The sequence below is a fragment of the Eubalaena glacialis genome, chromosome 14 (genome assembly GCF_028564815.1).
Source record: "Eubalaena glacialis isolate mEubGla1 chromosome 14, mEubGla1.1.hap2.+ XY, whole genome shotgun sequence".
Lineage (NCBI taxonomy): Eukaryota > Metazoa > Chordata > Mammalia > Artiodactyla > Balaenidae > Eubalaena > Eubalaena glacialis.
Window position 1 is genome coordinate 30,992,205 of NC_083729.1, and position 23,076 is coordinate 31,015,280.

Consider the following 23,076-nt stretch of genomic DNA (forward strand, 5'->3'; position numbering starts at 1 on the left):
CTCCCGGCTTTTCCAGGAACTCCAGGAGTGCCTGGGGCACTCCGTATGCCTGGGTACTTCTTCCCGAGCAACCAAAAGGATCCTTTAAGGTCTTTATTCAAATGAGACTTCAGAGGAGAGGCTATTCCTCTGGAATAGCAGCACCACCCACATTCCCTTTCCCTGCTTAAAGCAGGAAGAATTTCTTCATTACCTGACATTATGTTATATTTATTTATAGATTCATTTATGGCCTGTTTCCTCTAATTTGTGGACTTTCTTTGCTGTTGTATCTTGCATACCCAAAGTGGGGGCTGGCACATAGTAGGTACTCAATAAATACATATTGAATAAGTGACCCCTTGACTACAACCAGTGATGAATGTAAAAGCCACGTTCACAAACTCCATAGCTCCAGAAATAGTAACATATTAAACATTCCTGAAATATACTATACATATGCTGAGACTGAATTTTCAACCACTTTTCTTTAGTCTAGCTGAACAAGAAATACTAAACACATGGAACATTTTAAGTCCTGAAATTCAAACATTTAAAAGTAAGGTTTACAAAAAATGTCTTTATAGTCCATGTACAATGCATAACTATTTCTCTTGTAGCAAAGCTGAAACACACTGGTGTGTACTCAGCTGGGGTTTTCCTCCAAAATGCCACATTCAGACTGAATTCTTGTGTGTATGTTCTCGATTATCCCCCACCAAGTTAGATTTAAGGAAAAATGTAAGAGAAACTGGAAGTTTAGAACATTTTGAACAAGAATGTACTTATAGCTGGAGGATTCCCCTCCTTGCAACCCAAATAGAATGGCACCAGTCCTGGAAATAAAGTTAACCTGTGCTAATGAATTTGGCTGAACAGTTGCCAAAAGCTGAGGAATTTTCTAACCAGTGATTTCCCTGTAAATAAAGAACGTCAGGTCACATCTTGGTTAGGAGATTTCACTTTCGCCTAATCAAACGCAGCAGGAAATAGTATATATGAGATGGTGTGAGCATGCAGACTACAGGCCTAGTATACAGTTCTGAGCAGGTTAGACAGTGAACCACCAAATCCTAGGAGGACTCTTGGCATTTGAATTGGCTTTTGAACTCAGGCAGCACCAATTTTACTTGTGGATAAGGCCTTCAAATATAGTTGCATACTTGGTCTTGATTTTTGACTGGAAACCAGTGACTAATAAATAACATTACCTAATGTCAATATTTAAATAGCCTTCCAGCTTAAAAAACCCTTTGACATTCGTCTCATTCTTCCTCATCTTAGGTTGTTTGTCCATGTTGGGTAGGTGAGGCCCTTAAGATTGATTTACAGTTTGTCTCTTTCCAGAAGGGATTTAAGGCAACTTAAAAGGCTTTTGTGTATAGTGAGGAGTCATTCCTATTATATTCTTTGTGATGTGCTCTTTCTCCAGAGAGCTGTATGTCTCCCTCCTTAGATTCTTTCAAGTCTTTGCTTAAATGTTAGCTCCCCAGAGGCCTAGAACAAGTCCTATACGTCGGCCTTGCACCTCCACACATTCTGCATCCGCAGATTCAACTAACTATGGATTGAAAATATTCCCCCCCCAAAAATTCCAGAAAGTTCCAAAAAGCAAAACTTGAATTTGCCACACACTGACAACTATTTAATAGCATTTATATTGTATTAGGTATAACAAGTAATCCAGAGATGATTTAAAGTATACAGGAGGATGTATGTAGGTTATATGCAAATACTATGCTATTTTATATAAGGAACTTGAGCGTCCTGGGATTTTGTTATCTTTAGGTCATCCTGGAACCAATACCTAGGACTGAGTGTATAAAATTTCACTCATGGTCCTTTTTATCTCTTTACCCCCCTTTATTCATAGCACTTACCATTCAACATATTGTATATTTATTTGTTTATTTTCTCCTCTACCCCACATCACTAGAATGTAAGCTCCATAAGGGCAAAAACTTTGTTTGTTTTATTCACAGCTGCATCCCAACAACTTGATCAGTGCTTGGCACATAATAGGGACTTAATGAATATTTGTCGAGGGAGTAAATGAACATGTTCTCAGAGCTTAGTACAGATACCTGGCACATGATAAATATTTTTGAATCAAAGAATGCTTTATTGAATGAACTAGAGCAAGGTGTGTGATTCATTCAAGGTCATGCAGACAGTGAAAACTTGGTTTCTATAGATTTCAATCCCTGCTAATTCTTTCTCTGATGCGTCTTCATTTGTATAACTGGTAGCAAATCCAGACTGTTGCATTGTCAAAGTTTCTTTACTCATCCAGTTTGGTATCTGCCAAAAAGAACATTATAGAACTATGACAGTGATTATAAGATGAGCAGGAAGTAAAATTTTGTCTGTTAATGTTCTGGGCTAGTGAGAAACAAAATGAAAAAAGAGAGGGGAAGAGAGAGGTCTGCAATGATACCCCCATTTCTCCTGCTCTCCTACATGCATTTATGCGCTTACATGGAAGGACAGGTACCCATATACCTCCCCCCAACACAGGCACCAAACATACTCCTACCCTGCAGGTACATAATGTCTTCACCATCTCTGCCTTTCTTGTGTCACCTTTCTTGTTTTACCCAGTGTCAGAAGTTCCTGTGCACAAAGGACAGACCATCTTCTGAGGGGCTTATTGCAGGTCACTTATTTTGGACTCGCACACAGAAAACCAGGAAATGTGCAGTGGGGGACATCCAGGACAGTCCTTACATTTACTTCACAGAGAACATTTTATAGGGATGTTTGAAAACCACATCTGACAATAATCTCCTGTTAGGGTCCCAAGGTCACTTAGGCTCAGGCTCAGGCCCCTTTGCTGCAGCGCACTCTGCTGATGGACCGGACTCATCAGCACGCCTCCCCCACCTGGCATTGTGGATGCTCTGAAGCCCACTTGTTAGCCTTTGTCCTCAACGCTGTGGAAACAATGGTTGTGGTATTCTCCTCAAGGAGGATAATTGATAGGTAGACGTGTGCCCTTGAGAGTGCTTTGAGCCGCCTGACTGCTGACTGAACTGGAGCAGGAGGGGAGGGGAGCCATTTCACACATTCAACATGAATTTATTGGGGGCCCACACTGTGCCAAGGAATTGGGCCAGTAATGTTGGCACTGCTCTCGGGCTGACCTATGTTTCTCTCATCTTTCCAAACCTACTTGACTCAGTATGAAAACTGTGTTCCAGAGGCCTTCATCTTAACCTTCCAGGGACATCTAGATGCTCCTAACTGTGGTCCAGTCACTTGTCTGAGCAGAAGGCCATGTTATGCAAATTAGGCACCCACACAAGAGTCAACACGTGGTAACCCTATGCTTTGCACCTAAGCCCAGAAATGCTGTGAGATTTATCAAATGAACACTGAATGCTGAGCTTTTTCAAAGGTAGCTGTCTCCTTTGTGGCCCTATATTAAAATCTCTGTTCCTCGAGTGGTCTAAGACTCCTTTTTGGTTTGTAAAGTCCTATCTTTACATTGTTTCTAATTGTGGCTCTGTCTAGAAAGCAAAGATAGGAATTGTGGGGCTTCCCTGGTGGCGCAGTGGTTAAGAATCTGCCTGCCAATGCAGGGGACACGGGTTCGAGCCCTGGTCTGGGAAGATCCCACATGCCACGGAGCAACTAAGCCCGTGAGCCACAAGTACTGGGCGTCTGGAGCCTGTGCCCCGCAACGGGAGAGGCCACGACAGTGAGAGGTCCGCGCATGGCGATGAAGAGTGGCCCTCGCTCGCCCCAACTGGAGAAAGCCCTCGCACAGAAACGAAGACCCAACACAGCCAAAAATAAATAAATAAATTAATTAATTAATTTAAAAAAAGAATTTAAGAATTGTGCACATTCATTCCATTATGCTGTAACTCTCAGGGCCTGCTGCATAAATCTGCTTGATAGTGAATGCGACCTAACATTCTTATTGTTATGCAACATATACATGTTGAACACCAGAGTATAAGGCACTGTGACAGGTCCTCTAAAGGATGCAAAGAAGAATATGCTGCCTACACTTGGGCAGTTTATAATTTGTTGAGGTGATAAAGCAAGCATACAAGTAACTATAATCCAAGACACTATGTGATAAATGTCATCAGCTCCATGATATTTTACAAATGCCAAATAGGGACACATGTTCTGATATGTTATCTGACAATGGGACAACATGTATCTAAATTGAGACCATCTGGATTATCTAGGATGGATGGTCCAGTAATACTGCTATTTCACTGTACATTAGTGGTTTTAAAGTTTTTTCCTTTTTAAATGGAATTGTAAGAAGGACCTTGGTATATGTTATAGGCAAAAGTGCAGCTGTTCTGGTTGAGCTGTAGTGGGGAGCCCTTCCCCTCTTAGCCCTCTACCCTTTCACTAAGGAGTTTCTTGAAACTTCTTCTGACTCTCATGGGCTCCAAGAAACACAGTTGAAATTATGGCAAGATGATGAGTAAGTGGAGAGATTGCTTCTAGTTGGAGTGATCAGGGTGGCCTGATGGAGGAGGTGGCATTTGAAGTTAGTCTTAGTATAGGATGATCATTGGACTTTGTATTGCATAGGGCTGAAGCATGTGGTCTAAGTGTACCTACACTAGGCACAGATCTTCACAACCTGGTAAATGGCCTCCATAGAGGGTGTCAGGGAGGATCCAGCACTTGGTCCCCTCCCAGTCACGTGGACTTCTCCCCCCACATTGCTGAATTTCATGGTGGTGAAGGATCTGAGGTTCATCTCTGGCCTCCTCTGACCTTCTCTCCCTTGCTCCTCTTCCTCCTCCTCCTCTTCCTCTCTATCCCACTATAAGGAACTTTCTGTTGTCCCTGTGTCTGCTCAAAGGCCCAGCTTCTCTGGATATTTGTCCTTTGCCAGCAGCTACACTTACAGTGGATTCTAACATTTATTTCTTTAGCATTAGACCCCAGAAGCAGACACCCAAGTCACGGCAACAATGAGTGAACACTACTATCCTCAGAGAATGCTGTGCTTTCTTTCAAGGAGGCCAGGCTTGGGAGGGAGGACCCACTCAGGAGCCATAGAACCAGTGAACTAGAACCCTGGTCCTTCAGCATAGCTAATTCTGGCTAATCAAAGTTTTACAGCACCTTGGAGTATAGTTAACATTGATTGGGAAGTGGGCTGCCTACTCTGAGGTTCATGCTGTCTTGCAATACCCAAATATTAGGATTTTAGATGGAGGAATGAGCAAATCTCAGACACTTATTCTCTTCCTTAATTGCTTTATTATCCCTTGTCAGGCTAAAGACCTAGTTAGCTATAAAAGAAAACAGGGTTTCCACAGAGAGATGAAAGTCATACCTAGACTTAAAGATGTGTGAGGGTTGTGCAGAAAATTCAATTTGATTAAAAAATATATTTGTTGAGGTTTTTTCTTTATTTTTTAAAGCAGTCTTAGGTTCACAGCAAAATCACACAGAAAGTGCATAGAGTTTCCATATACCTTCTGACCCTACACTCATACAGCCTCCCCCAGCATCAACATCCTGCAGCAGAGTGGTACATTTATTACAATCAATGAACCTGAATTGACACATCTTTATCAGCAGTCCACAGTTTGTGTTAGAGTTCTCTCTTGGTGTTGTACATTCTGTGGGTATGGACAAATATATAATGACCTGAATCCACCATTATAGTATCATACAGAATAGTTTTACTGCCTTAAAAATCAGTTGTACTTCACCTATTCATCCATCCCTTCCCCCTTATTCCTGGCAACAACTGATCTTTTTACTCCCTCCATAGTTTTGCCTTTTCCAGAATGTTATATAGTTGGAATTGTACAGTATGTAGCCGTTTCAGATTGGCTTCTTTCACTTAGTAATATACATTTAAGTTTTCTCCATGTCTTTTCATGGCTTGATAGCTCATGTCCTTCTGGCACTGAATAATATTCCATTGTCTGGATGTACCACAGTTTATCAATTCTCCTACTGAATTTTTGTTGAGTTTTTACTCTGAATAAAGCATTAAACTATATGCAATTAGGGGATATAATAACATAAGACATAGTTTATAAAACAAGACATTGTTCTGTTGTTCAAGGAGCTTACACTCCACTAGGGCCTTTTGTTAAGGGGTGGACTGGAGCAAAGTTGTTACAAGGAAGGAGAGGTTCCAACTGGTTAAATTCCAGGCTTCTTGAAGAGAAAACACATGAGGAGGGATGAGAAGAATGGGTAGGATTCCAGCGTTGTTATGGGCTGAATTGTGTCACCTCAAAAATCCATATCTTGAAGTCCTAGCCCCCAATACCTCAGAATGTGTCAATACTTGGAGCTGGGGCCTTTAAAGAGGTAATTAAGGCTAAGTGAGATCTTATGGGTGGACCCTAAGCCAATATGACTGGTGTACTTACCAGAAAAGGAAAAGACATCAGGGATCATGCACAGAGAAAAGGCCCTCTGATGACACAGCAGGAAAGCAGCCATCTGCAAAACAAGGAGAGAGGCCTTAGGAGAAAGCAACCCTGCCTGCATCTTGATCTTGGACTTCCAGCCTCTAAAATGTGAGAAAACAGTTGCATGTTGTTTAAGCCACCCAGATTTTTGTGTAGCAGCCCTAACAAACTAATACAAACGTGAAGATGGGAAGGTGGGTAATTCGACAGTGAGAATGGCATGAGGAATGTGCAGAGGCTGGGAAACATGGCTGAGCTCAAGAACACGACAGAGCCGAGGTTGGCTGGTTGTTGGGGCCATGTTACCAGGCTGTGGTTGGCCTTGGGGTAGCCAGCAGAGGGGAGTTCATGAAGGTGCCACGGTGGGATGGGTCCCGGGATTTCCCTTGTGAGTTCAGCCACCATGGCAGCAGTGCCTTGGTCTTAGTAGGTGTTTGTATTCTACAAATGTCTTTAAAATGCATTGGCTTGCTTCTATTTTACCCTTGGTGCCAGCACACAATGGTTTTAATAGGCTGAATCTGCAGCACTAAAAAACATGTTTTGACAGAGAAACACTAGCTAAGAAGATTCTGTGGTGTTTCTTGTCACCGGGCAAGCACCAGGCCTTTCCTGGCTTTCCTTCTCAATCTCAAAGCAAACAGTTCTCCAAAATGGTGCTGCAGACATGTCTGACTGATTAAAAGAACATCAGAGCTTAATGGGACCTTAGAAGTCACTAATTCTGCCCCCACCCCATTTTATAGCAGAGGAAATGGAAGCCTAGAAAAAGTTAGTGACTTTCTCAAGATCATCCAGTTAGTTAGTGGCAAAGGCTTCTAAGTCTAGAAAGTTGTTGTTATTATTATTATTACTTTTTGCTAAATAATTTTGATTTTATTTGGAAAAAGAGGCTCATCCCTGCAAGGATTAGGATGGGAAAATGCTATGAATAATGTCTCTGGAGGGACCCATGGCATCAAGGTGAAAATTATGTACTCTGGAGTCAGACACCAGGGTTCAAACCCCAGCTCTCCATTGGCTAGTTGTGTGACCTTGGGGTTCCTGCTTAAGCTCTCTAAGACTTAGTGCTTTATCTGTAAGAATGGTGTTGTTGAGGGGAGGTTATCATAGAACTCATCTTGATAGAGGGTATCAAGATTAAGTGAAATAGGGACTTCCCTGGCAGTCTGGTGGTTAAGGCTCCAAGCTCCCAATGCAGGGGGCATGGGTTTGATCCCTGGTCAGGGAACTAAGATCCCACATGCCACATGGCGCAGCACCCCATAAAGAAAAACAAGCAAAAAAAACACAATAGGAAGATTAAGTGAAACAGTTCTTATGAATGTGACTGGCACATTATCAAACCTCAAAAAAAAGTATAAACCTCAAAAAGAAAAAAACCTCGAAGTGTTTTTCCTACCCCACAAGGATAGTCTTGTTTGTCTCTGTGTCCCTAGGACCTGAAACAAGCCCTGTCACAGAGTCCATGTGCAACAAATGTGTATTGAATGAATAAAGCATCAGAAGTGGCCCAGGAGGAACAATAGCACATACAGCTGGGAAAAGAAAAAGGAAAACAGATGATAAAAAATGGATAAGGGAGATCTGCAAATACTGAGATTCTTAGGCAAGTGGAAAGATTTGAGAAATGTTCAATGGGAGTAAATGGGAAAGGAGAATCTCTCACCTCCAGGGGGTTGCATGGGACCATACAACAGGTGCGCTTGACATGCCTTGCAAAGCATGAAGTACAAAACAGGTGTGCAGGAGCCATCAATACCAGAAGCAGCCTCATCTTACTAGGATTTGAAGGAGAGGTTACCCCAAGCACCCTGAGAGGCATACACTGTTTAGACCTCAGGAAGCAGGGAGGTCAAGGGGGAAGAGACTGAGGACAGTCTCAGGCAGCACCAGTTAAAATAGACCCAACAATAAAGACTTTGCAAGGTGGAGTGTATTAAGCATATCTTTTTTTTTTAAATTAATTAATTAATTTATTTATTTATTTATTTATTGGCTGTGTTGGGTCTTCGTTTCTGTGTGAGGGCTTTCGCTAGTTGTGGCAAGCGGGGGCCACTCTTCATCGCGGTGCGCGGGCCTCTCACTGTCGCGGCCTTTCTTGTTGCGGAGCACAGGCTCCAGATGCGCAGGCTCAGTAGTTGTGGCTCACGGGCCCAGTTGCTCCGCAGCATGTGGGATCTTCCCAGACCAGGGCTCAAACCCGTGTCCCGTGCATTGGCAGGCAGATTCTCAACCACTGCGCCACCAGGGAAGCCCCTAAGCATATCTTTTTATTCTGATGCTTTGACATCTTGGGGCCATGCGGATACTGGAAGGGACTGCCCCTCTCAGGGTTAGCTAATTCCCAGAGACAGCAAACAGCTTGCATGGGAACATATCTTTTTTTCTTTTTTTTTTGGATCTTAGTTCCCCAGGGATCGAACCCGTGCCCCCTGCAGTGGAAGCGCAGAGTCCTAACCACTGGACCGCCAGGGAAGTCCTGGGAACATGTCTTTTATATGCACACCAACCAATCCAAAGGCCATACCCCAGCCACCCCCTTTAGATCAAGCTCACAAAGGGCTCTCAGTGGGAACCCACCATCCCCCTGCCCCAGTAAGCTGAAGACCAGATACCAGACAACAAGAGACCTCCCACCCCCAACCCAGAGCCCACTGAAATTACTCAAACTAGCCGATCCTAAACCTGCTTACCCTGCCTTGCCTTGCCTTTCGCATGGAAGTCATGATACAGTCTTTCACTCATGTTTTTCCCCCTTGTTCCTCTTCCTTCTGTTAGGCCCTGGTGCTTCCCCATGTGGTCTGCATGGTGTGCCATGGCTCCTGTGTCTAGGGATCTATGACTATAAAAACCTTCAGGACAGTTTTTTCCATGTCTGCGTGTCTTACCACACCTACTAAAACACACCCCAGGTACCCTTACAAAAAGGAGCCATCCTGTTTCTAGGATTGTCCTCTCTACCCAGATGACAGCCCTCTCTTCCCTTATTGAGCATGTTTTTCACTTTGGTTTGGAGTTGATATTCTCCTGTGTTCTGAGAAGTTACCTTCTGCATCTCTCTCTCTCTCACTGTCTCTGTTTCTCTCTCTGTCAGTCTTTCTGTCTCTCTCATTTATCTTATTAGCCCACACATCTTTTTTGCTCTCTTGTTTGAGGTTGGAGGACAGAGGAGCTAAAGCTGAATGGAGGAAACAAGTTGATGGTTTCTACACCCATTTCTTTTTTTTTTTTTTTAATTATTTCTACTGGATTTATTTTTTTTCTTTTAAATATTTATGTATTTATTTGGTTGCACTGGGTCTCAGTTGCAGCTCGTGGGCTCCTTAGTTGTGGCATGCGAACTCTTAGTTGCAGCCTGCAGGTGGGCTCTAGTTCCCTGACCAGGGGTCGAACCCGGGCACCCTGCATTGGGAGCACGGAGTCTTATCCACTGCGCCACCAAGGAAGTCCCCTCTACAGCCATTTCTAACATGACCCCAAAGAAGTACACCTCTTCTCCTGTAGCCTGAGCTATTTCAAAACTGCTCTCAATGCCAGTGACTCAGATTTCTTGTTTAGTTTTTAACTTTTATTCCCCACTCCTGACAAGCTTTTAATATTTTAAAAAAGTAGCCAAACAGCAATGTGGTATTATCATTCATCTATTAGAATGGCTAAAGTTTAGAAAACTGACAATACCATTTGCTGGCAAGGATGTGGAGCAACAGGAACTCTCATTCATTGCTGGTGTGAATTCAGAATGGTAACAGCCACTTTGGAAAACAGTTTGGCAGTTTCTCACAAAGTTAAACATAGTCTTTCCATAGGACCTAGCAATCACACTCCTACGTATTTACCCAACTGAGTTGAAAACTTACATCCACACGAAAACCAGCATGGGAATATTTATAGCAGCTTTATTCATAAATGCCTAAAACTAGGAGCAACCTTCAGTAGATGAATGGCTAAACGAATGATGATATAGTCATACAACTGAAAGAGCAATCAAACCACACAAAGATACGGATGAATCTTAAATGCATGTTACTAAGTGAAAGAGGCTAGTCTTCAAAGGCTACATACTATATAATTCCACTTATATGACATCTTGGAACTCTTATAGAGATGGTGGATAGATTAGTGGTTGCCAGGGACTTGGAGTGAGAGAAGAGTTGAATAGGTAAACCACTGGGGATTTTTTTAGCATGGTGAAACTATTTTTATGATGCTATAAAAATGGTAGGTGCATGAAACTATGCACTTGTCAAAACCCATAGAACTTTACAGCACATAGGGTGAACCTTAATTGTGCAAATTAAAAAAACCATTTAGGAGGTTGTAGGATCCCAGGATGGAATACAAAATATGAGAAAAGAATCTAACTGTATTATAAATGCATGAACAATTTCACTGAAGGGGGTGGGGGAAAAGTGCTGACCTAAGTACATTTTGAAATAAGTGGAGTCTGTAAAGTTAAAGGCAAAAGGAATTATACAGAAGCACTCTAGTTTATAAAGTCATTTTCTACAAGGTTACGGGCTAGCAATTATGTAAGTACTCTACAGTGCACTGGAATTGAGCAATTAAGTAATGGATGGCTTAGGGTGGGAGCCAGGTTTCTCACTATAGGGAAGAGGATCTAGACAAGCAAGGGGAGAAGGCTAGGATGATCCATGTGGTACTGGGTTACAGTTGGAGGCATCAATATGAACCTATATTTAGCTTAATATAGATATAGATAGATAAAAAATTTATAGATATATGTGTATATACATGTTAACATGCATACATACATATACATTCTTTCTCTGTTAGCTGAGAGGGCCTACAAGTGACAACACCCCAGTAGCTCCCAGCACACCCAGATTATGGTCTCTAATACCATTCTCCCATAAAAGAACTAGGGCTCCATGGAGAAATCTCTGACTCTAGAACTAGGGCAGGAAATATACAAGACGAGCCTGGAGCATCTTGTAGTCCCAGAAAGTAAGGAAGTGCTCAAGAGAACCCCACAATGACTGGAGTATTTTAAGGGACACAGGAGCCAACTGAAAGAGCTCTGGATGGCCAAAGTGGGAACGATTTGAGCAACAAAATAAAGTAATGTTGGGTTATAACTCAAAGCATAAATATCCATGAATCCATGCTGATATAAATAAATGATTGAATAAATAAATAAATAGGAGACAATAGATACATCTCCCCTGCAGATGAATTCCAAATAATTTATGTAAATATTTCTCTGTGAAAGAGTAGAGTATAACTCCCCACTCCTTAATTGTGGGCTGCATATAGTGACTTCCTTCCAAAGAATACAGTATGAAAAGATAGGGGAAAAGTAACTTGACAGTGGAGAAACCTGACACACACAACCTCAGCCAGGTGATCAAGGTCAATGTCAACTGTCATACATCATACTGATAATATCAATATGTAGCCTTCACATGATTTGATGAGAATGGCACTTTATCTCTGTGGTCTTCCTCTCAAAAACTCATAGCTACAGTCTAATCATGAGAAAACATCAGACAATTCCTAACTGAGGGACATTCTACAAAATACTTGACCAATTCTCCTCTAAACTGTCAAAGTTATCAAAAACAAGGAAAGCCTTTGAAACTGTCACAGCAAAGAAGAGCCTAAGGAGACATGACAATTGCATGTAATGTGTTGTGCTGAATGGGATCCTGGAACAGAAAAAGAATATTAGGTAAAAACTGAAGAAATCTGAATAAAGTATTTTATTCAGACTTTAGTTAAAAATAATGTATCAATATTAGTTCACAAACTGTTACAAATGTACCATATTAATGTAAGATGTTAATAACAGGGAAACGGTGTATGGTAACTCTATTATCGTTGCAATTTTTCTGTAAGTCTAGAACTATTTTAAAATAAAAAAAGTTTATTTTTAAAAAAGTGCTGGGAAGACGATCTGGGCTTAATTATTTTGTTTACAGCTGGCTTCTGTCTTTAACTCTTTCCTCTATAATTTAGAGCTTAGAAATTTAACTTCTTAAATAATAAAATGAATAATTTTTTTTTTTTTTTGGCTGCATTGGGTCTTCATTGCGGTGCACAGGCTTCACATTGCGGTGGCTTCTCTTGTTGCAGAACACGGGCTCTGGGCATGCGGGCTTCAGTAGTTGCAGCACACAGGCTCAGTAGTTGCAGCACGTAGGCCCTAGAGCGCACAGGCTTCAGTAGTTGAGGTGCATGGGCTCAGTAGTTGTGGCTCACGGGCTCTAGAGCACAGGCTCAGTAGTTGTGGTGCACGGGCTTTGTTGCTCTGCGGCATGTGGGATCTTCCCAGACCAGGGATCGAACCTGTGTCCCCTGCATTGGCAGGTGGATTCTTAACCACTGCACCACCAGGGAAGTCCATAAAATGAATAAAGTTTAACTCATCATAAATAAAGAGCTTTCTCTCAGAAAATTGGAAGTAAACAATTAAACCAGCCCAAAACAGGGTTGATATGTGTACAAAATATAGGACTCTATGTTTTTTTCCATACTAATAATAAGGGTTGATGATTGCACTACTGATGTGCGTTACTGAAAGGCAACTATGAAAGTTCCATGACAAACATAAATTTTAAATTTAGTTATAGTCTATATTGATACATACCTTCAGTATACAAAATACTTCTGGCTCTGGATGTGGTTTGAAAATGGATGACTTGAGAGAATCCTGGTGAACTTGAACCCTTAAGTATCAATAAATAGGTAAGTGGATATTTTGAAATTTTGACAAGAAACTCCTGCTCACATTTGCCCTGCACCGGCAAGTATATGTCTGGCAGTCTTTGGAATCCTCTAGAAATTGTGTAGACTCTAGTGGCCATCATCCCTAAGAAGATGGGCAGCTCTGAAGTCTTCTCTGAAGGCCTCTGGTGGCCACAATTCTCTTGAGAAAGTGCAGGAAGACAGAGAAAGTAACCTCTCTGCAAAGCAAGTAGTTAAAGGACTTTCTCTTGGTTTAAATACTGACGCTGGCACCACCTCTACTCTCTCCCCAGATCCAATTTGTTACCGAGTCAGATAGATTGGACTACCTCATATGGCTTCTCATAGCCATCAGGGTAAAATACAAAGTACATAGCTGGCTAAAAATAACTTCTCTTGTGCCCTGGCTCTTGCCTACATCTCCAAACTCATCTTCCAAACCCTCCTCAGTTTCTAAACACACTGAATTACTTGTGGGATTCAAAACTGCCACGTTCTTTCACTGCTCTGTGTGTGTAGTGCTGCCTCTTCTTCCTAGAATACCCCTCCCCCGCCCTCCATCTGACTACCACTTCCCTGTCCTTCAAGGCTCCCTGCCTCTGTCAAGTGCTCTGGGGTCCTGTCGGCTGGGCTACTGTCCCTCCTCTGTGTTATTATAGCTCCTTGCCCATGGCTCTGTCCCATTTCTTATCTCCTGGAATGTACCTCACCCCTCCTTCATATTCTCTTACTCATCCTTCAAGACTCCCCTTTGGTAGCCCTCCTGCCATTAGTCAGAGTTAATCTTCCCCTGCTCCGGTGAGTCATTAAGATTTTTTCCCTCTCTCATAGTCCTGAGTTGCATCTGACTTGTGTTAGTTGTTGGCATACATATTTTTCCGGATTTTTCACCTCATTGCTAACCATTTCAGAACAGGCAGCTTATCTGCACCTTTTATTTTAGCACAACACCTGCTGATTAAGGTAATTGCCCTCTCTGTGGTTACAGTGGCCTCTAGGCAACTAAACATCTCAAGGCAGATGCTTGAGGCTGCCCCAGTTGGCCCCATTTCTGGACAGGCTATGCCAGTCTTTATATGACTCAATGAGCTTCAAACAACAAGGAAATGGAACTTACAGCATGTTTATTTCTCCTCTCTAGATACCTGTTCTGCAATCATGACCAAACAGAAGGATTAAACCCAGACCAGAATCTGAAACATAAAAAGCCTTGTCAATTACACCATTGTTTCCTGCTGGAGCAAGCAGAGAGGCCTCCGCTGCACATTCCTGGGACATGAATAATATCAGTTGTGATTACACTTCAGTATCTCATCCATCACCAGCCTGTGAACATTGACTATAACCTAATTAGGAAATGTGAAGGTCCCTTTGCTGGGGATGAGTGCCCGGGAAACACAGGTCCACTTGCCTCTCCCCATGGTAGGAACCCTTGAGGCTCACACACAGGTTTGCAGGGTTCTAGGACAGACCTCACCCGTCTAGTCTGCATTCCTCTCATAACCACCAGTAAGCCGAGATCACAACACCTTGAATTCCATCCTATATTACACTCCTCCTCAAATGCATTGCAAAGGAGATATATCAGGACTGACACAACAGTCACTTTCAAATGGATGTTAAAGTATTAACTAAGTGATTAACTCGCTTTGCCTAATGCATTTTTTGTTTACTGCTTTTGACTGGCTTCAATCAGGAATGCTGAATTTGGCTTCTCATCTTTTACTGAATTCTTCTAAACCTGTTTGTCTTTTCCTACACAGCTCTTAAAACACGTTCAGAGGGCTGCATTCTATCTTCCAAAGTGCAGAGACCAGAGGACTAAGGATGTCTGCAGGCTTAATTACAGGCGATGAGACACCTTCCTTAAAATTCCTTTGCAGGAGTAAAAAAGTACAGGCTCTTCTCTGTACAAAACGCTCACTGAATCCTCACTTCTCATTCATGGACTTTAACTTGTGGCATTCATTATTCAGTCCTCTGTCCACGCACTTTTCCGACACTCGTTGAGCATCAGCTGTGGTGCCAATCCGCTTCACCCCCACCGTGCCCCGGCATCCAGCATTTACAGAGTAATTGACAGGAGCAAAGAAGAGGCCTATGGCCACAGGCAGTGAGAGGAACTCACCTGTTCCAGCGTCCAGCCAAGCACGCAAAGCCCCAAGCCACTGAGCAAACTGATAAGTCAACTTTAATTCTACTGGAAGATGTTTTTTGTCAAACCACCCTCTGCCTACTTAGTGTACATTCCTATAAACTATACCTTGCCCTGATAATGTGTGAGCTTCAGTGTCATGATCCAAGGTTCTTTTGCTGTTGGGCATGGCGTCTCAGGGATGATCCCTAGAATCCTTTGTCTTGAATCCTGGTTAAGCCACTCTACAGTGTCATGATAGTTTGCCACCTGTTTCCAAGAGTCATCTGTCCCTCTTGTTTTATAGAATGGGGGTTCCCTTGGATTCACATTCTGGGTATCTAGTCTATCTCCCTATAATTTTAAATGCTGGGTTCTCTTCCCAAGGGATGGAACCAAGCTTTGGTAAAGACCTCCATGAAATACTGGGATGGTGAATACCACCCACTCAATCTTGGTCACCAGATTTTGACTACAAGTGAGGACATCCTGCAACTTCTGCCTTCTAACTTGGTGTTTGCCTGTGTTATGTCTGGACACTGCTTCATTCCCTTCATTGCTATGCCCTATCTGTTTGTTTGAATTTCTGTGGTCACCCTAGCCCCTACCTATCCCAGCAGCTCCACCCCTGTTCACAACTTGTCCTGATGCCATGCCTTACTGAAAAATCATGATATTTGTTTAAAAATTTTATCTATTTATGTTTTGGCTGCATTGGGTCTTTGTTGCTGCACGTGGGCTTTCTCTAGTTGTGGTGAGAGGGGGCTACTCTTCATTGCAGTGCATGGGCTTCTCATTGTGGTGGCTTCTCTTGTTGCGGAGCATGGGCTCTAGGTGTGGAGGCTTCACTAGTTGTGGCTCACGGGCTCAGTAGTTGTGGTGCACGGGCTCAGAAGTTGTGGCTTGAGGGCTCTAGAGCTCAGGCTCAGTAGTTGTGGCACACAGGCTTAGTTGTTCCACAGCATGTGGGACCTTCCCGGACCAGGGCTTGAACCCGTGTCCCCTGCATTGTCAGGCGGATTCTTAACCACTGCACCACCAGGGAAGTCCCAGAATCAAGGTATTTGATAGGGAGAATATTGTTGTTACTACTGTTGCTTTACTGTTAAGGGAACTGAGGCTCAGAAGGATTAAGTGACTTGGCCAACTAGATGTCTAGTACACAGTAGAGTCAGGCCTTAACCTAGGTCCCCATCTCCAAACAGTTTGCTCTTTGCTCAAATCTGTGCTTTTTGCTCTAAAAATCTTAAGGATGGTTTTCAAAATTAGATGTGATTAAAAGGTAAAAATATACAGAAATAAATGTTTTACTGTTATCGTCATCAGCAGGTGGGATTCCTCCAATCTGCAGCAATGCATTTCTTCTGGGTCTATCCAGGTCTTTGAAACAGAAAATCTGCTGCTTCCTGCATCAGATGAAGCTTGCACATGGATGGCAAATTACAACAATGTCCACAGATGCCAGGTGTGAACCAGTCATGTTTCAAAAATTCATTTGTGGTTATTTAAAATGGAGGCCTCGGGACTTCCCTGGTGGCACAGTGGTTAAGAATCCGTCTGCCAATGCAGGGAACACGGGTTCAACCTCTGGTCCGGGAAGATCCCACATGCCGCGGAGCAACTAAACCCGTGGACCACAACTACTGAGCCTGCGCTCTAGAGCCCGTGCTCACAACAAGAGAAGCCACTGCAATGAGAAGCCCGCATACTGCAACGAAGAGTAGCCCCCGCTCGCCGCAACTAGAGAAAGCCCGTGTGCAGCAACGAAGATCCAACACAGCCAAAAATAAATTAAGTAAATAATTTTTAAAAAATAAAAAATAAAATAAAATGGAGGCCTCATTTTCCCAAACAGATAACGTTATAAATGGTGGTTAGATTCTTGGGTTATCCCACAAGGCTGTTTAATTAATAATGTTGCTGGAGTACATTTCTAGTTCATAAGGTGGCTGAAGTAATGCATATATTATGCCATTGCAACATAATCATCAAGGCCCTGATCAATTAAGGAATGCTTATTTTGAGCCCTGTAGAACTGTCTTCTGACAGCAGTAGTGAGTCTGTCACTATAGGTTCTAGAGTACATAGGGGCTGTTGGGAAATTTCCCATATTTTAATAGCTGAGAGAACTGGTTTGTCAGATGAGAAGTGAGAAGGTATTCTCGTGAGGGGTCAGGTGGCTTGAAAAATATGTGCAGATATGAAGTAGAAAAGGGCAAGAAAAGAGAAATCCCAGGAACAAAAAAAAGGTGTGAGTAGAGGGGTTGGAAGAAATCAGAGTTCTCTGAAGATGAGAAGTAAAATCTGACAAGGAAATGGAAACTAATAAAGAGATTTAGAGAATGTGGATTTAGAAGGTTAGGGATTTATAATGTGAGACACAGAAGATGACTTTGGCAGAAGATGATTTTGAATGGCTTTTGATAGAGCAACTTCAGTTTTAGAGAAATGTACTAAAGAAAAAGCTATACTAATAAAGCTTATGTAACTTAACTCTAACTAGGAGTAACCAGTGGGCTGACAGATTAGCCACGGATTCTCACTGATGAGGGACAGGGTACAACCCAGGAAGGACACGAGTTCTGAGGACTAATGGGAAAGAGCCTTGCAGAGAAGCTAAATGTTATCCCATCCCTGTAAAATAAGGAAAAAGCAGCCCTGCAGAGTAAAAGTAGATGGCTTGGGTGGAAAATGCATCTCCATGTTAGTCTTTGCCCTATTTTAATACAGCTGACCCTCCATATCTGTGAGTTCTGCCTCCATGGATTCAACCAATCACAGATCAAAAATATTAGAAAAAAAATTTCACAAAGTTCCAAAAAGCAAAATTTGAATTTGCTGCCCTGGCAACTATTTACATAACATTTTTTTTAGGGGGTGGGGGTTGCTGTGTGGCAAGTGGGATCTTAGTTCCCCGACCAGGGATCGAACCTGCACCCCCTGCATTGGAAGCTTGGAGTCTTAACCACTGGACCACCAGGAAAGTCCCTATGTAACATTTACATTGTATTAGGTATTACAAGTAATCTAGTGATGATTTAAAGTATACGGGAGGATGTGTGTAGCTTATATGCAAATACTACACCATTTTATATGTGGGGCTTGAGCATGTGTGGATTTTGGTATCTGCAGGGAGGGGGCCTGGAACCAATCCCCTGAGGATACCAAGGAACATGGTACTAGAATGGGAGGAAATCTTGACTAGAATAGGATTTGGTCCAAGGTAAAGAAAGCTACAGAGTCACGATTAAGTGGATGGCACTATTCTCAAAGGTGCTGTCATGGACTCCTTGGTTGGTTGATTGGTTTACAAAGGGAAAAAGCCTGGACAAGGTCTGGAAACAGGAGACTGAGAAAGGAGGATTGATATCTCTTTGTCAAGAGCGTGAAAATGCTATCTCCTTCGTGACCTGGAGCAAGCTCTGCAGATCTTGTTGCCTTGAGGGAAGTGTTTCTCTTCTTTAAAAGGGATTTTGATTATACTCGTTCTGGGACGGATGAGCATGTGTGTTGTTTGGCTGAAAGTCCAAAGTGTTGCTCCAGATTGAACAACTCAGTCTTTGGGGAGAGATCTTACTTTGAGCTATTATGTCTCATGGGTTGCCCTAATTGGAAGTGGAGGATCATATTTTAGGATGAGATTAGCCTCCTTAGGTAGAGGGATAAAGTTTCCCAGAGGAAGGGAGAAATTTGCAACATGATGGATTTAACAATGTTCTTTCTCTGTTGCTGAGGAGGGACAGGGGAGCAAGGCTAGGAACCAGGTGACCCAATGAGAGGATCTATGTGACGAATTTAACTTGCTCTTTAATTTTTTTCTTACACTCTGGGAATGGTGATGTTTAGGGTCATTTAAAAATTTGTTTTCATTGGAGTATAGTTGATTTATAACGTTGTGTTAGTTTCTGTTGTACAGCAAAGTGAATCAGTTATAGGGTCATTTTTAATATTAAAAATTATCATCTTGGGACTTCCCTCGTGGCTCAGTGGTTAAGAATCCGCCTGCCAATGCAGGGGACACGGGTTCGAGCCCTGGTCCGGGAAGATCTCACATGCCGCGGAGCAACTAAGCCCATGCGCCACAACTACTGAAGCCCGTGCATCTAGAGCCCGTGCTCTGCAACAAAAGAAGCCACAGCAATGAGAAGCCCGCTCACCGCAACGAAGAGTAGCCCCCACTCGCCGCAACTAGAGAAAAGCCCGTGTGCGGCAACAAAGACCCAAAGCAGCCAAAAATAAATAAATTAAAAAAAAAAAAAATTATCATCTTGTCTATCTCCCAACCCTCAGTCAAGTCCAACAGCTTTGTGTTGTTGATGGAATGGGGTGAATTCAGGATGTGATAGTAGAGGGAAATGTTACCTTCTGCTGAGGTCAGTGTGCCAGCATCCCCTCTAGGAGGGGACAGTGCCCCTGGAGATCAAAGTGGTGAACTAGCAGTGAGTAGCCAGAGGTGGAGCTGGAAGAGGCAAGCCACAGTGCTGGACCACTTCGAAAGCAGATGAGGGAATTCCCTGGCGGTCCAGTGGTTAAGATTTCACCTTCCAATGCAGGGGGTATGGGTTTGATCCCTGGTCGGGGAGCTAAGATCCCACATGCCTTGGGGCCAAAAAACCAAAACATAAAGCAATATTGTAACAAATTCAATAAAGACTTTAAAAATGGTCTGCATCAAAAAAATCTTAAAAAGAAAAAGAAAAAGCAGATGAGAGTTGGAATGAATTTTAATGAAGTGTCCACTGGGATTACATAAATCAAAGAATGGAGGCTTTCCATCTGCCCTTCCATTAAGATGTTGGAAGAGCAGATTTCTCAGGATCCTAAGTAGCTGAGTACATGTGTGGCTGAGGCTTTCTCGGAAATGCTATATCTGTATTCTAGAAGGGTTGAAGATGAGAGGAGAAGGTGGGAGCCAGGAGGGATCCATCAGAGGAAACCTACAGAAGCCAATGGGGAAGCCAAGTCAGGAAATCTTTCCACCTCATCAGTCACTATGATGAAGTGGAAAAAAAAACGCATCTATAAAGATGTAAGATTTTGGCAGGATTGGGAATTGCCATTTCCATTTGCCATTTATAGATACTAGTTATTGTGTTTTGCTTTCTATTAATTAAGTTATGTTAAAATGATCTTGTGGTGAGACTGTTGGCAAGAGAAACACCTGTTCTTTATTTCATTACTAGGCAACTTGGGGTTGTTGGCAGAATATTCCAGCAAAAGCAGAATTCTATGAAACTAATTATCTAGAGAACCTGTGGAAGGATTTGCTGTAGTAGGTGTTACATTTAGATGAGAAATTTTTCAGTAGCTGTGGAGGTCTCAAAGGATCTATTTTTGAGATGGGATAGCTGAAGAAGTAAGAGTTAATAGTTTTGGGTGTAGGGAGAGGAAGCAGAGCCTGAGATAGTGTTGTCATTGCAAAATTAGAACAAGGCTTTGGCAGTGCTTCCAACTGTATCGTATAATTAGGCAGGAGACTTGGTGAGGGGAAGGATGGGGAATTTGGCCTCAATTGCATTGCCTTTGAAACCCTGATTTAAGTTTCTGTTGGATTTTGCTCCGTCTGTTCCTCTAGCCTTTGAAAATGAAGTAACTTATCTTCACATGTGAGTTCAGCGCCATCAAAATCTTCTCTTCTCGTTGGGTAGGGGAACTGAACCCCAATCCAGTCTCACAGACCCCATATCTAGGACGATGGATGATTCATTGCTTTGGGAGCTTTTCCTCACCTCTAGCACCCACTAATACCACTGTTTAAGTGGCTTTTATCTCATGCCCCCTCTCTAACCCTGCGTCTCTATTTGTCTGCAGGACAATGTTATTTGAATGTCTTTACACATTATATTTAATTTAATAAATAAATTCAGATAGTTCTAACAGTCACCTTTCAGAGATTTTTTTCATTACTGTCAAGAGAACCACTTAGCTTTTCCTGGTACCCTAAATAAAAACTTAGAGACTTTTTTTTTTTTCTTAAACTAGGGTTTTTTGGGTTTTTTTTTTTTGTTTATTTATTTATTTATCCATGGCTGTTTTGGGTCCCCGTAACTTAGAGACTTTTTGACATCGAATCCCTTATTAATTTTGCTAGTACTCTTTTACGTAAAGTCCTACATATTTACCCCCATTCAGACCTTCGTTACCCCAATTAGACTTTAATAAAAACCTTGATCATTTTTATGTTCTCTGTCTCAGCTTTATGTATTACATATTACAGTCAGCCACGAGAGGAATCTTCTTCAAACATGATTTTCCAATTTCATCCACATACCTCTGGCTTCAGTTCATTCATTCGTTCAGATTTTTCCCCCAAATACTGTTTCCTTACTTTATGCCAGCATAGTCACTTGGAAATAAAGAAATACAGTCCCTTGTAACAACACATTTCTGTAATGAAAGTTAGCTTATATATGAATGGTAAATAGAAGAATGATATCAGAATTAATGCAGAATTCACGTTGGTTTATGTGTTTTCCATATATTAATATTTTGTGCCGCTAAATAATAGTACTGAACACTTGGAACACAAAGGACATCATCACAGCTGAATGTGACAAGCCAGTATAGTGCACAATGCCCAGTCGCTGAGTGTTTGCTCTTCCCATATTTGGCTACATGCTCTGACTTGGAAGGGCTTATCTTGGAAGGTAAATATTGGAAGTGTCCTTGATCCTTGTGTATTTGCTTTTTTTTTTTAACATGCAATTGTAGAGATAATACAGAAAGATTCCTTGTGCCATTTACCTAGTTTCCCCCAGTGGTAATATCTTGCAAAAACTATAGTACAATATCTCAGCTGGGATTTTGATGTTAACAGAGTGAAGATACATAGCATTTCCATCAGCACAAGGATGCCTCATGTGGCCCTTTTATAGTCACACCCACTTCCTTCCCCACTCCCCCCTTAATCCTTGTAAACACTAATCTGTTCTCTATTTCTGTAATTTTGTCATTATAAGAACCTTACACAGGGATTTCCCTGGTGGTGCAGTGGTTAAGAATCCTCCTGCCAATGCAGGGGACACAGGTTCGAGCCCTGGTCCAGTAAGATCCGCCTGCCAATGCAGGGGACACAGGTTCAAGCCCTGGTCCAGGAAGATCCCAAATGCCGGGGAGCAACTGAGCCCGTGTGCCTAGAGCCCATGCTCCACAACAAGAGAAGCCACCGCAATGAGAAGCCTGTGCACCGCAATGAAGAGTAACGAAGACCCAATGCAGCCAAAAATAAATTAATTAATTAATTTAAAAAAAGCAGTGACTATTTAAAAAAAAAAGAACATTACACAGATGGACACATACAGTATGCAACATTTTGGGATTGACTTTTTTCATACAACATAATTTTCTGGATATTCATCCAAGTTGTATGTATGATACTAGTTCACTCCTTTAATTGCTGAATCCATGGTATGGATGTACCACAGTTTGTTTAACCAGTCAGCTGTTGAAAGACACCTGGGTTGTTTCCAGTTTTTGACTATTTTGACTGAAGCTGCTATAAACATTTGTGTACAGGCTTTTGTGTGAACATAAGTCTTCATTTCTCTGGGATAAATGTCCAGGACTGCAATTGCTGGCTTATATGAGGGTGGCATGTTTGGCTAAAAAAACAAAAAACAAAAAACTGCCAAATAGTTTCAGAGTGGTTTTACCATTTCATATTCCCATCAGCAATCCAGTTTTGCTGCATCCTTGCTGATATTTGGTGTTGTCACTATTTTTTATTTCAGTCATTCTGATAGATGTCCACTGGTATCTCATTAACATTTTAATTTGAATTTCCCTAATGTCTAATGATATTGAACATCTTTTCATCTGCTTATTTGCCATATGTATGTC